At 54.4% G+C, this 11,979-nt stretch overlaps 1 protein-coding gene across 3 annotated transcripts in view; it reads right to left on the reverse strand.

Annotated features, from left to right (window-relative positions):
* The window catches only part of SIN3A (SIN3 transcription regulator family member A), a 35,319-nt gene extending 23,392 nt beyond the window's left edge, over positions 1-11,927 (reverse strand). For 2 of the 3 annotated variants that reach the window (XM_077317554.1, XM_077317556.1), the window contains exon 1: positions 6,651-6,878. The gene's annotated coding sequence lies outside the window, so the exon portion shown is untranslated. Of the gene's footprint in view, positions 1-6,650; positions 6,879-11,831 lie in introns of those variants that run through there. The other variant, XM_077317555.1, reaches the window with a different exon arrangement.
* Between the last annotated feature and the right edge of the window lie 52 nt (positions 11,928-11,979).

Consider the following 11,979-nt stretch of genomic DNA (forward strand, 5'->3'; position numbering starts at 1 on the left):
AAGTCATTTCTCTTGCTTCCTGGACACGGAAATACGCAGTCGTGTTATACACAGAATAAAAAAAATACAATTTTAAGGAAATCAAAGCGCGCAGGGCTTGGGGCACAGTCTGATCCGCAGGCAACCGGCAGAAATCCAGAGGATACCGTGGAAGCGATGGCTCTGATTTCCATATAGATAGCCGTGAGCAAGTTAGCACACTGCTGGATTTCAGATTACAGGTTCAGGGGAACTGGAGACAGGGATTGGAAAGAAGCGTGCGCGTGTGGGGCGGGAAGAACACATCCCAGTCTGACAGAGCACGGTAATGCATATTCCAAAGCCGTGCATTTCCTACGTTGGCTTTAAGAACCACAAGCGCTTTCCAAAGGCTGGATCGAATCACGACAGCCATCGAGACAGAAAACTATTCATCAATCTGGAAGCCTGGCTATTTCCAGCGCCAGTTTCAACATGATCCTCTTCATTCCAGATTTCAACGTATTCGGGGAGGCCCATAAGGAACACTTCGCGATCCAACTCCCCCCCTGCGCCCTTTTAAGAAACAGGAAGGAAAAGGTAACGCTTGTATTCAGACTAACGCGGAAATCAGCTTGAGATCTACGAGACCCAGGTTCGAATCCCCCATTTTACTGAGGAAGCTCACGGAGAGGCCTTGGCCTAGCCACATGCACTCTCAGCCTTACCCGCCTCACAGGGTTGCTGGGAGGACCAACTGGGGGAGAGGAGAAAGATGCCAGCGGCGTTGGCTCCCACTGGAGAGAAAGGTGGGTTGTAACGTTCAGCCCATCAGTTAAGATGCTCTTCCAAGCCCGGCCTTCCTTTGTACCCATGCGCGCAAAGGTGAAAAAAGAGACGGGCCTTCTGGGGTGGAGGCCCCATGCCCATGAAAGACCCACTGCACTGGCTTGGTATCTTCTCTAGGGGCGAGACCAAGATATTTCTTTCATCCAAGCGGGTTCCAACTGTTGCAGCTAGTGTGGTCTGTTTCCAGCCTAAAGCCTGCTTCAGGGAGATCATTTAAAGGTGCTTAATGTTGTGATTTGCTCATGGTATTTTTTTTTTTAATGTCTTGTATCGTACGCCACCTCAAAGAGGTGTCTAGGGAGGCAGTGCATATACTAAATAAAGGCAGTGCATTTTCTAAATATTAATAAATAACCAAGGTGACACCAACACTGGGGGGGGGGGGGTTACCAATGACAACCACACATCTCTTCCCGGGGACAGAATCTGCAGATGAGCACAATGCGCAAGATGCGTATGCGCTCCCCCCCAAACCACCCACCAAAATGCCAGTAAAGCGGGGAAGTTTAAGTGCTCCATTTTTTGTACCTTCTGGGACAAGGTATTCAAAGAACAGGAGGCTGGGGCACCGAGAGGAAGGAGGGTCTAAAACCTGGAGTTGATGCAGGAAAAACAAGAGGCATTCCTCCCTGTACAATCCTATACATATTTGTGGAGAAGACCTAGTGAGTTCAGTTGGGCTTACTCACATGCCCAGAGGCCTGGACTCCAAATCTAGAAGCACAAATGCTTCCCTTTGCAGCAACAGTCATGGGGGACATGCACAAAGCTGCCTTATGCGGAATCAGATCCATGCCCCATCAGGGTCAGTATTGCTTACTCTGACTGGTAGCTGCTCTCCAGGGTCTCAGACAGGGGACTTTCCCATCACCTCCTGCCTGGTCCTTTGAACTGGAGATGCCAAAGCCCCTCATCCCAGGAAAGGTCCTTCTTATTCACACTCAACATGGACTGTGCTCCAGCCAGGGGGTGCTCCGAATCAGTCCCAGACAGAGACGGAACAATCTAAAGAGCCACAAAGGTTACCTAAGCCATCCATTTCTCGGGGGTCCCAGACGACCCGCAGAAATGTATTCCATGCAGAAACAGCAGCAGATTTGGCCCCTGCCCGGGTGACATCTAGCCGAGGAACGTTTCAAAACGGAGATCATACCTGATCACTATTCTAACCCCCAAGGCCAGGGAGTCTCAACGTGGCGGATTCTTTCTTTTCTTAAAAATTATCTCCCTTCTGGTTTTATGCAAACAGCTCCCATTCGCTCTAGTGAAACCAAACGTGACCCTTTAAATATTTAATTGCACAGAGAAAACTGGCTTATTAACAAGGTTATTGCTACATGTGAGCACCCCCTCCAGCCCCCACCTTTTTTCTTTTTTTTTTTAGCTGAGCTTTTGAAAATACCTGAAGGCTTCGGCGAGCACTCAGAAGGGATACACAATACGCACACACAAACACCACTGCATCTTGCGTTGTAAGTTATCTTCCGAGCCACAAACCTTACCTTGACGAAAAGGAGTCCACTGGCAACCGTGTGTGGGGGGTGCTCATTAAACCTGCAAATGCCATCCGTCCTGCCGTCATTTCCTGACGGGGTGGACGGGAAGTACAATTTTTCTCCAGTCTCCCAAAATGAACGGGGAAACTGAGAAAAAAAATTTTTTTTGGATTCCCACCAACCTTGGCAGGAAGCGGCTGCAGGGAAAGATGGAAATTGGAGCTGCTCAAATTATCGGGCCTACCGTGCGCTTAATGAGGCTTCCCCCACCGCTAATTACGCTGTCCCCGACTCCAGCTCAGCCCAAAGATAAGGTTTTGTTGTTTTGGGGAGAGGAGGAGAAGATTACCAAAGAGGGCAGCGTCGCAGAGGGGAACAGACAAGAACCTTATTTCTTAGCCCAGGATATTTGGGGGGAGGGGGTGGAGCCTGGGGAGGGCGGGGTTTAGGGCGGGACATCTGCAGGGTAGGATCCACCCTGCAAAGCAGCCACGATCTCCTGGGGAACTGACACGGCAGGAGGAACCCCCCAGCCCACCATCAGAAAGAAGGGACAAAAACTTCAAGGACTCCTGATAAAGGGAGCTGTTGAATCTGGGAAACTCTCTGAAACTCTCCTTGGTCTTTTTAAGGCACTTTTTAAGATCTGGACTCAAATCTAACTGTTCTACTGTGGAACTAGGTGTGAGTCCAGGGGCACTTTTACCACCAGCAAGTTTCCTTCAAGGTATAATCTTTTGTGTGCGCATCTTCTGTCCCAGGCGAAAGCTTATATAGACCTCGAATAAAATGCACTCGGTCTTAAAAGGCCTCAAACTTTGCTCTGCTGCTTCAGGCCGACGCGGCTGCCCACCTGTTCTTGTGCGGACCGACACAGCTGCGTTCTGGAGAGGGCCATGTTCCTGTGGGGAGCCAAGTCTCAAATGGCAAAAACCAAATGGCTTAGGCAGCACTGATCACAGCAATTCTGCTCTCCCTAAAGTGCTGGGCAGAGCTGCAAAGATTTTGCTCCAATGACACCAAGGCACCCGTATGTTTAAAATGTTATGAAGCCTCCAAAGAGTACAGTTTTATGCACCATGCGAGTGAGACATTTCGTGCTCTCTAACACAGCAAGGTTAATTCGGGGGGGGGGGGTGTCGCCGTGTTGGTTGGAAGCAGCAGAACAAAAAGTTTGAGTCCAGGGGCATCTTGAAGAAAATAGGAGCATATAAATAAATCAAATGAATAAAACTTTGTGCCCCTGGACTTAAGCTTCGTTCTACAACAGGAGAAGATGCTATTCGTTTTCCCCACAACCTCTCTCAAGATTTCTAGGTTTTACAGGGTGGGGGAGAAAATGTTATTTGTTTTCTCCATAGCATCAACGTTTCTGGAAAACCTACCTAAGGGCCATCAATGGGGCAATGGCAAAGCAGATTTTACATTCATACACGGTGCTAAAAAAATAAATAAATATAAGTTGTCTAAAACCACAAACCATTATTTCGTGAGTCCACTAGCCTTTCACTTAAGGTTACCAGCTTTCTTTGGTATGCCTTCTTAACTTTTAACCTTATTTACTCCAGATACTTGGTTTGTTATCATTACTACTATATGTTTTACCTACTTATTTTTATACTCTTTTGGTCTACGACGGAGAACTACTGATCGATTCATAAGCCCACAACTGAAAGGCATGGAGTTGAGGAATATATCGCTGTGAAAATTTACTCCCCCCCTCCCCGTTTTTGTAACTTTGTAAACTTTTTTTCTTCTAGCAACAAAATGACAATAAATACTGCCTGAGTGATTTCTAGTGCAATGCCACTTCACAGATTTCGTGTGGGCTCCCTCCATGCGAAGAAGGCGAGGCAAGAGCTAACAAGGAGAGAGAAATCACAAAAAGGGAGAAATCAGTTGTACGGCACCTCGCTCTTCTTCGCAGTAAGGAGATAAACAAAATTCCTCTCCAGGTGTAATTTGAGAACATTTTGCCCATCTCAAACGCTTGTAATCCTAAAGATGCTTGCTAGGAAGCAAATCGGCTGACAAAAGGTGCTTAGGCTTAATATACAGAAAGCAGCATAAACGATATTAAGATGGAACCTCCATGGGCCTCCTGTAACCTCTAAAATGTGTTTTGTTTCTTTCCTTTGCGGACTGACGTTTATTTGTAGCCACAATAGCAAACAACACAATGCCTAATATTTTTTTTTAAGGTGTCATCTAATAAATGCCTTGCATAAATAGAATAGATTTACGGGCATTCAAAATATTTAAAGCAAGTTTTCCCAGCAATGGAAGAAACAGATAGGGGAAGGAATGGGAAAAACCAGCATATTTATTCAGAGAAAATACTATGGTGCATCTCTACTGGTATCTGATGAAGGGGGCTTTGAGTCTCAAAAGGTCACACAGGGGGCTCCTGGATTTGAACCTAACTGGTCTGCGAAAGGTCCTCGCTCAATCAAAACTCATTTGTCTGTTTCTGCCTACTAATTCCATCACACCGTGCTCTCTGGGCTGAGCATTTTATTGGTGTGTCTTTCTCAGGGGGAGCACCTGAGGACAGCAAATGCCTGTCTAAAGTGGGTGTGAAGTAACTGGTTGATGGGCAAGCAGAGAGCCTGCAAGGGGCCACCAAGGTCTCTCTTGTCACCGGCTACTGACAATTGCCCAATTTCATCCCGATGCCCTCAGATGACCTCTCCTGTTTTTTTTTCTTTTTTTTACTCTCGCCAGGCACGGTGCCGAGGCTGCCACGGCTTCCCCAGACATGTCTGTTCTCGGGCACGTGGCAAGGAGTAGAGGAGGAGGTCCCTGGGCTATTCCGGCATTCCAGCCAACCAGGCACTCTATGCCCACTGCCTTCACTGGTAAAAAAAACAAATTTAAGTCTCTCCACCCTCTTTCAGCCGCTGAAAGACTGGGATGCCGCTAAAAAGGATCACGGCAAGGTATAATGAGAGGAGAAAATGAAGTGGCCGGGGTGGGGTGAGAAAAGGGCTGAAATCGTCCTTGGGAAACTATCAGGGAAACTGCAGCTCATCTATTAGCGGGCCTAAGGGAGGCCGGGATGAGAGCCTGGTTCCCAGCAGGGGCACGGATGGCGAGGATTCTCTCTTCTGTTCACACAGTGCACCCCTAAAGGGCTGATCCGACACTCCAGAGAATCCAAAATGGAGTGGGGAGGAACGAGCTTTACATTTCAAGCACGCACAAGCCAGCAAGCTAGCCCCTGTGCCTGTTTGCTCCCGCCCAAGTTCCAAATCCCCCCACCAGCCGTGAAAAAGGAGCTTGCAGGCTTATGTTAAAAAAAAGTGAGACATCTAATAAATGAAACCTACTGAAAGCAGCAGTGCGGGGAGGGGGGGTGGAGAGGAGAGATGTGCTTCCTCCGGTGTAAACCACGTGCAAAGGATTCATGCAACAAACATCGAGACTGCAGCCAGGGAAGCACTGGGATCACCGCCTTACTACTGTAAGGTGAAATACACTGTGGGGATTGCCGGCCATAAAAAGCAACCAGAAAAAGGGGGAAATAAAAATGCATGAATACGGATCAAGAGATGGGGGTGTAAAAGTTAGGGGGGGGGGTAAGGAAAGAAGGCTGAATATACAGCAAAATGCACGGGGGGGGGAGAAGAGGTTTGCAAATGAGAGGGGAAAGATCAGAAAGCAAAGTTGTTGGGGGATATAAAAGGGGGGAGAGAGATAAAAGTGAATATATAAAAGGGGGGGGAATAGAGAGGAAGCTGAATATGCAGCAAAAATGCAGCCCCTGAGAGCGAGGGAAGGCCAGATCCCTCCTCCCCCCCCAGGACCACCCCTCCCTTCCTCCCCTCCCCGTGGGCGGAGCCTCCCGGTTCACGCCAAGCGCGCGAAAGGGGGAGGAGCCAGCCCGACCGGAGGCGAGCGAGCCACGGCGGGTGGGCGGAGCCGCGGCGCGCCCCGCCCCCGCGGGCCAGCGCGGGGATTCTAATCGCCCCGCCTCCTCCGCCGCCCCGAGGAAGACAGAGGGGAGGGGAGGGGGCGGAGTCAGAGCGCGCCGTGCAGCAGCAGCAGCAAGCGGGGGCGCGAGGCGAAGCGAGCCGGCGGGAAGGGGGCGGGGCCTGGCGCGCGAGTGGCCGCGCGGGAAGCAGCCGCCTCCTTCCCCCCTCCCCTCCCCTCCCCTCCCCTGCGAGTGGACCGACCACCCCTCCCACTTTCCACACGGCTGGCGATGGGGAGGAGGGGGGGGCTGAGAGGAGACCCCGCCCCCTCCTCCTTCTGCGCGCGCGCCGGACGCCCCCCCTCCCGTTCTGTCAGCGCGCTTCCCCTCCCCCCCTCCCCCCCCGCCGCCGCTTTGCCGCTCTCGCCCCTCACCTCAGGTCGCCTCAGCCGGAGTCGGCGTCGCGCGTCCCCTCGGAGGGGAGGAGCGAGAGGGAAGGCCCGGGCCGCCCCCTCAGCTGCCGCCGCCTTCTCCTGCCCCTCCGCCGGCCTGTCGTCGCGCGGGGGGGGAGCGTCGCCTGTCGGGGGGCCCCGAAGACTTGAATCGCCTCAGGACGGCCGCCGCCGCCGCCGAGTCCTGCCCGCTTCTCTGTTCCCTGGGAAATCCCGCCCCCTCCCCTGCCCCGGGGAGGCCTTCCGCACGCCCATTGGGCGCCCGCCGCGCCCGTCTCCGCGCCGGCCAATCCCCGCGCGGCGCCCGCGCCCGCCCCGCGCGCCCATTGGCCGGCGGCTCCCAGGAAGGAGATGCGAAGGAGGGTTAGGGGAGGGAGGGGACGAGAAGCCTCAACGTAAAAAAAAAAAAAGAGAGAGAAGAGGTCCGCGCAGCCTGGCCGGGCTCCGCCCCCGCCGCGTGCCCATTGGCTGCGAGGCGGTAGGAACCGGCCAGCCTTTGGAAGGCGCCAGACGCCGCTCAAGCGCCGGCCACGCCCACCGCAGACGCCTCCCCCGCCCACCCCGAGCCCGCGCAGGCCCCGCCCCCTCCCCGGGGAGCCCTTTTGTGCAATGTTTACATCGACCGTGCAAGGGGAAAAGGGGGGGGGGGAGATCCTGCAAACCCTCCCTTGCACGACGGGCCGGGCCAGCCTCCCCCGTGCAACGTGCAATGCACCAAGAGAGGCGACGGGGGTGGACAGGGGGGGGGGGGGTCGGCCCAGCCATCCATCCAGCCTCCCCCCCCCTTGCAGCCTCCCCTCCCTCTTTCCCGGAAGTCCGGAAAAGCCCTCGCGCCAATGTCGTTATGCAAAAAAATAGACACGCTGGGGGGGGGGAAGGGGGGGCAACAGGTTTCCCCAGGCCACGAGACGGTGCAAAAGGCGGAGGCGACGCGAGCTCCCCGTGCAACAGAGCGCCCGCCTCCCGCACTGCCTTAGGAGCCTGCCGGCTTCGCGCCCCAGCCCGGCGGGCGGATAGGACGGGGAAGGGCGCCGGCGCAAGTTTCTCGAGCGCAGCCCGGCACACAGACCCACAAAGCCACCCATGCACGACCCCCTCCCGAGCCGACGTCAAAGGATCCCGGCCCTCTTGCAAAGGAGTTGCGCAGCTGTCAGTTTCCCCGGCGGAGGGATCGCCCTGTCTCCCCGGGGACGGAGTCTCCTGAACGGACTGGCCTTATGGGGACCGAGCACCCGGCAGGACATTTGTCTTAGTATCCCCCATTATCAAGTTGCTAGGACAGCACCCGTAGGTGGCCAAGGGGATGGGGGCCTTGGGCGGTCAGATCCAGGCTAGGAAATTGCTGCAGGATTGGGACCTCCCTGGGGTGCCCTGCACTGCAGCCCACCCTCCAAAGCATCCATCATTCCAGGGGATCCCCAGGTCCCCACCTGGAGGTTGGCATCCCTAACCAAACTGGTACATTTTGCCCGGTTAATTTTCCCAATGGAAAGCGAATTCAGTATGCCGCAGAAGGCAGAACGGTTCATTCTGCTTTTTAAAAATAAATCTATAAAACAGGTCGATAAAATTATGGAATCATTTTTTAATAGCAAGACACGGTGTGAACGTAAGATTTCCGCCTGCCAAGACTGAATTGGGGAGGCATCTCTTAATGCACTGACACAATGGCCTGTTCTGTTCAGGAATAAGGATGCCAGCTTCCAGGTGAGACCTCCCTTACACCTCCAGTCTAGAGATCATGTCCCCCCAGAGAAGATGGATGCTTTGCAGGGTGGACTCTCTGAGGTGCATGTCCTTCCGGGGCTCCATCCCCAACCCTCTAGGAGTTTCTCCAGGAAATGTTAGCTTAACTTTGCATCTGGACAAACTAAGAAATGTCCACTCGAACGCCTTGGCCTCAGTCAAACTAGGATCCTTAATTCACTTGCATGCCTGTGCCAAGAATTTCAAATCCGAATCCATACCCTTTCCTTAGCAGCAAAGGACCTGCCATTTCAGGTCTGGCAGGAAGGCAAAATCAGAGGTTGGGCCTGAAAGGACAATTAGGAGCATGAGGTTTCATAACCAGACAGAAGCCCTAAAATACACAAAGGGAATGCTTTTCGGGGCTATAGTAAATCTTCCTGACACGCTACACAAAGCTGCTCACACAGATGGCGATTGTACTTTCAAGGGCTCCTTCTCCCTGACACCCTAGCTTTCTCAGTGTGAGGAACTGGTCCCTTTTTCCTGCTGATCATGTGAACGGGCCCTTCAATTTCATCTTCCTCAGACACACTTATTGTCTTAGAAAACTTAGATATTAGTATTTAGGGGAATTGCCCAATTAATATTGTATCTTATTATACATGCTTCATGTGTGTCACTCTGCCATACGATTAATAACGACAACACCAACTTAATTTCTGTCCCTTGGCTCACTTGCAGTTCCATCTAGCGGGTGACACCAAAACAGAGCTGATTTTGTGATTTCAACAGATCATCTTGGCTTAAGCCATGCAAACCTGGACCCAAAACTATGGCGAACAGATTGGTCCTGTTTTATTTGCTACATTTTATTTATATTTGACCTGAGATATCTATCTACCTCTCCCCTCCCACCCCAATTTTCCCTATAGTTGAAAATAAGTCACTTTTAGGTTATACAGAGCACTTCACACTGTGGGCTGTGTTGAAGTTTTAGACCCTCGGAGAAATAAGCCGAAATCTAAGGAGCCATTTCTCTGGAGGCCTGTGGGCAAACCTCAGTGGGTTTTAAAAAACTGACTTGCAGCCAATGTCTCCCTGGCACTGGTTTTATAGCAAGGGTGAAGCATCAGGATTTTGCATCACACATCCTGAGAATGTAATGACAGGGTTAATTACTCTCGGCATTCCCCAATTAAGACTGCATCTAAGCCATTGTTCACTGGCTGATGAGCCATGGAGGAAGCATGGTAAATTAGTAAACACCTAAGAAGAGCCTCCATGTTTAAAGACAGTATACCTTAGAATACTGAGTAGGGTAGCCACAAAAGGGACAAGCTTTGTCCTCTGTGTTCTGCTTAGCCACTGGAAGAAACGGGGTGCTGGACCGGACAATTGGTCAGATCCTGTTGTTTCTGGATGGGGGAGGGATCCGGGTTTCTTTCTTTCCCCCTGGGTCATTTATTTTAAACAGTGAAAACACCACGAAGGGCAGGCCAGAGAGAACTTTTCTGAAGCTGCCCATAATTTATTATTTGTCCCTTCGTGGAGAATGGGCCCACCTTAAAGAGGCAGAACATCAGTAAATACATATGATGATTGGTTGTTTTAGGTTTTCTGAGCTGTGCGGTCCTGGTGGGGCACCAACCCACGGCACCCGGTAGTCTCCGAACACGAAAGCCTTGAGCAAGGCATATGACCCCTTTGGCCCCTATAAGGACCAGGAAAGCAGCCAAGGGTCCCCCTCTCAACAGGACACAAGGGGCGGATCCACACGGCTCAGAAGCCAAATGTTCCAAAGGGAAAGCAGGTATATCATTAAGCCACGATCTCTCTCTCTAGCATTCTCAGATACACTGCCTCTGCACGTGGAGGCTCTACCCGACCCGCCCGATCTTCCCTCCCCTTCCTAAGCCAGCGGAAGACGGCCTCGCCTCGCCCCCCGCATTCTCCAGGGGCGGTTTTGCGCGGGGAGGGGGGCTTCTCCTTTTGTCCCCAGAAACCCCTCCCCGCAGCCAGCGGCCGCGATCCACTTCCGGGATGGCTGGCAAAACAACCTCCCTGCGGGTGGGGCCGGTCCCTTTCCGCGTATAGAAGAAAGGCATTCCCCGCATCTGAATTAGGCACGGGGGGCGTGGCCAGGCTGCTCCAATCCGCTGCAAGGAGAGGGCGCCCCCCCCTCCGGAGCGCTCGGAGGCGCATTCTTGAGCGACGTCAGGAGCCATGGCAGCGGCCGCCCGCCTACCCTATAAGGAAGAGGGGGGGGGAGAGGACACCGACCCTATACCGGGGGGGGGGCGGAGGTTGCGAGGCCGAGCGACGTCGCTCATTGGCCGCCGAGCCAAGGAAATTCCACATCTTCCCACTTTGCAAGGCGCTAGTTCGCACCGAGGGGGGCAGGTGCCGATCCCGGCCAGAGATCCCCCCCCCGCGCCCGTTTCCATCCGACTACAGGCCACGTGTTCAAGTCCTCCCCCGCTTTAAAAAAAAAAGCGACCCTCCAATCCAGTACTACGAGTGGGCGATCTTGGAAGAGGGGGGGGGGGTCTCCACCAGGGGCGGATCGGACGACTCTTCCGTCCGGGGACTTATTTATCAGCATCCCCGCCTCACAAATCCGGATTGGGGGGGGGGGGGGGGCGGGGAGGAGAGAGAGAGAGAGCGAGCGGCCGAGCAGCGGCGTCCTCCGCCTCCTCCCTCCCTCCCTCCAACCGCATACGGAAGCGGGGCGGAGCCTAAAAACGTAACTCCATGTTTGCCACCAAAAAAAAAAAAGAAGGTGGGTGGGGGAGCAACATCCAGCCGGGAAAGCGAAGCGAGATCAAAGGCCCTTTCCGAACGTTCGGAAATGGAACGCTGGGGGACGGAACGTTCGGAGGCGGAAGGCTGGCCCGCCGGGAGTCCCGCGCGACTCTTTCCGCCGCCGCCGCCGCCCCCGGGACACGGGAGGAGGGTCACCCTGGCCGCTGCCTCCCCCGCCGCCCCTTCCTCCTCCTCCTCCTCCCCCGGTGGCTAGGGACGGCCATTCACGCCCAACAAGTTGGGGAGGAAACTACGCCTCCCAGTTGCCCGGAGAAGGCGCCCCCGCCCGCCAACAGCGCCGCCCCCCAGCCGCTCTCTTTGCCAAGGGGGGGCAGGCAACGAGGTTGGCGCTGGACTGCCGCTCCTCCTCCCGCCTCCGCCTCCGCCCGCGGAATCAACAGCAGCTCCTTCCCCCCCCCGAGGGCGCCCCCCCTTTCCTCCAACGGGGGGGGAGAGAAGAAAGCCCCCCCGCCACTCTTTCGCTCCTTTCCCGCCCTAATTTGGGGAGGGGGGTCTCCCTCGGCCCCCTCCCTTCCGCTCTAACCCGGCTCGCCCCATAGAGGCCTTTCGGGGGGGAGGACGTATCCCCACCCCCGCTTTCTCCCCCCCCCCCCTCGCCCCAAAAGGGGGTCCGGGATCGCCGAGGCTCGATTGAAAGCATCTGTTACATACCCTCAAAGCTCCGGCGAGGATTCCTGAATGGACGGGAACGCCCCCTCGACGCGATTGGCTGCCGGCGGAGAGAGCGCTGGCGAGGGGAGGGGCGGGGCCCGGCCCTGCGCGCTTAGGCCACGCCCCCTCCGGGCTCTTCCCCCCGCCC

This window comes from Paroedura picta, chromosome 18 (assembly GCF_049243985.1).
Source record: "Paroedura picta isolate Pp20150507F chromosome 18, Ppicta_v3.0, whole genome shotgun sequence".
Classification (NCBI taxonomy): domain Eukaryota; kingdom Metazoa; phylum Chordata; class Lepidosauria; order Squamata; family Gekkonidae; genus Paroedura; species Paroedura picta.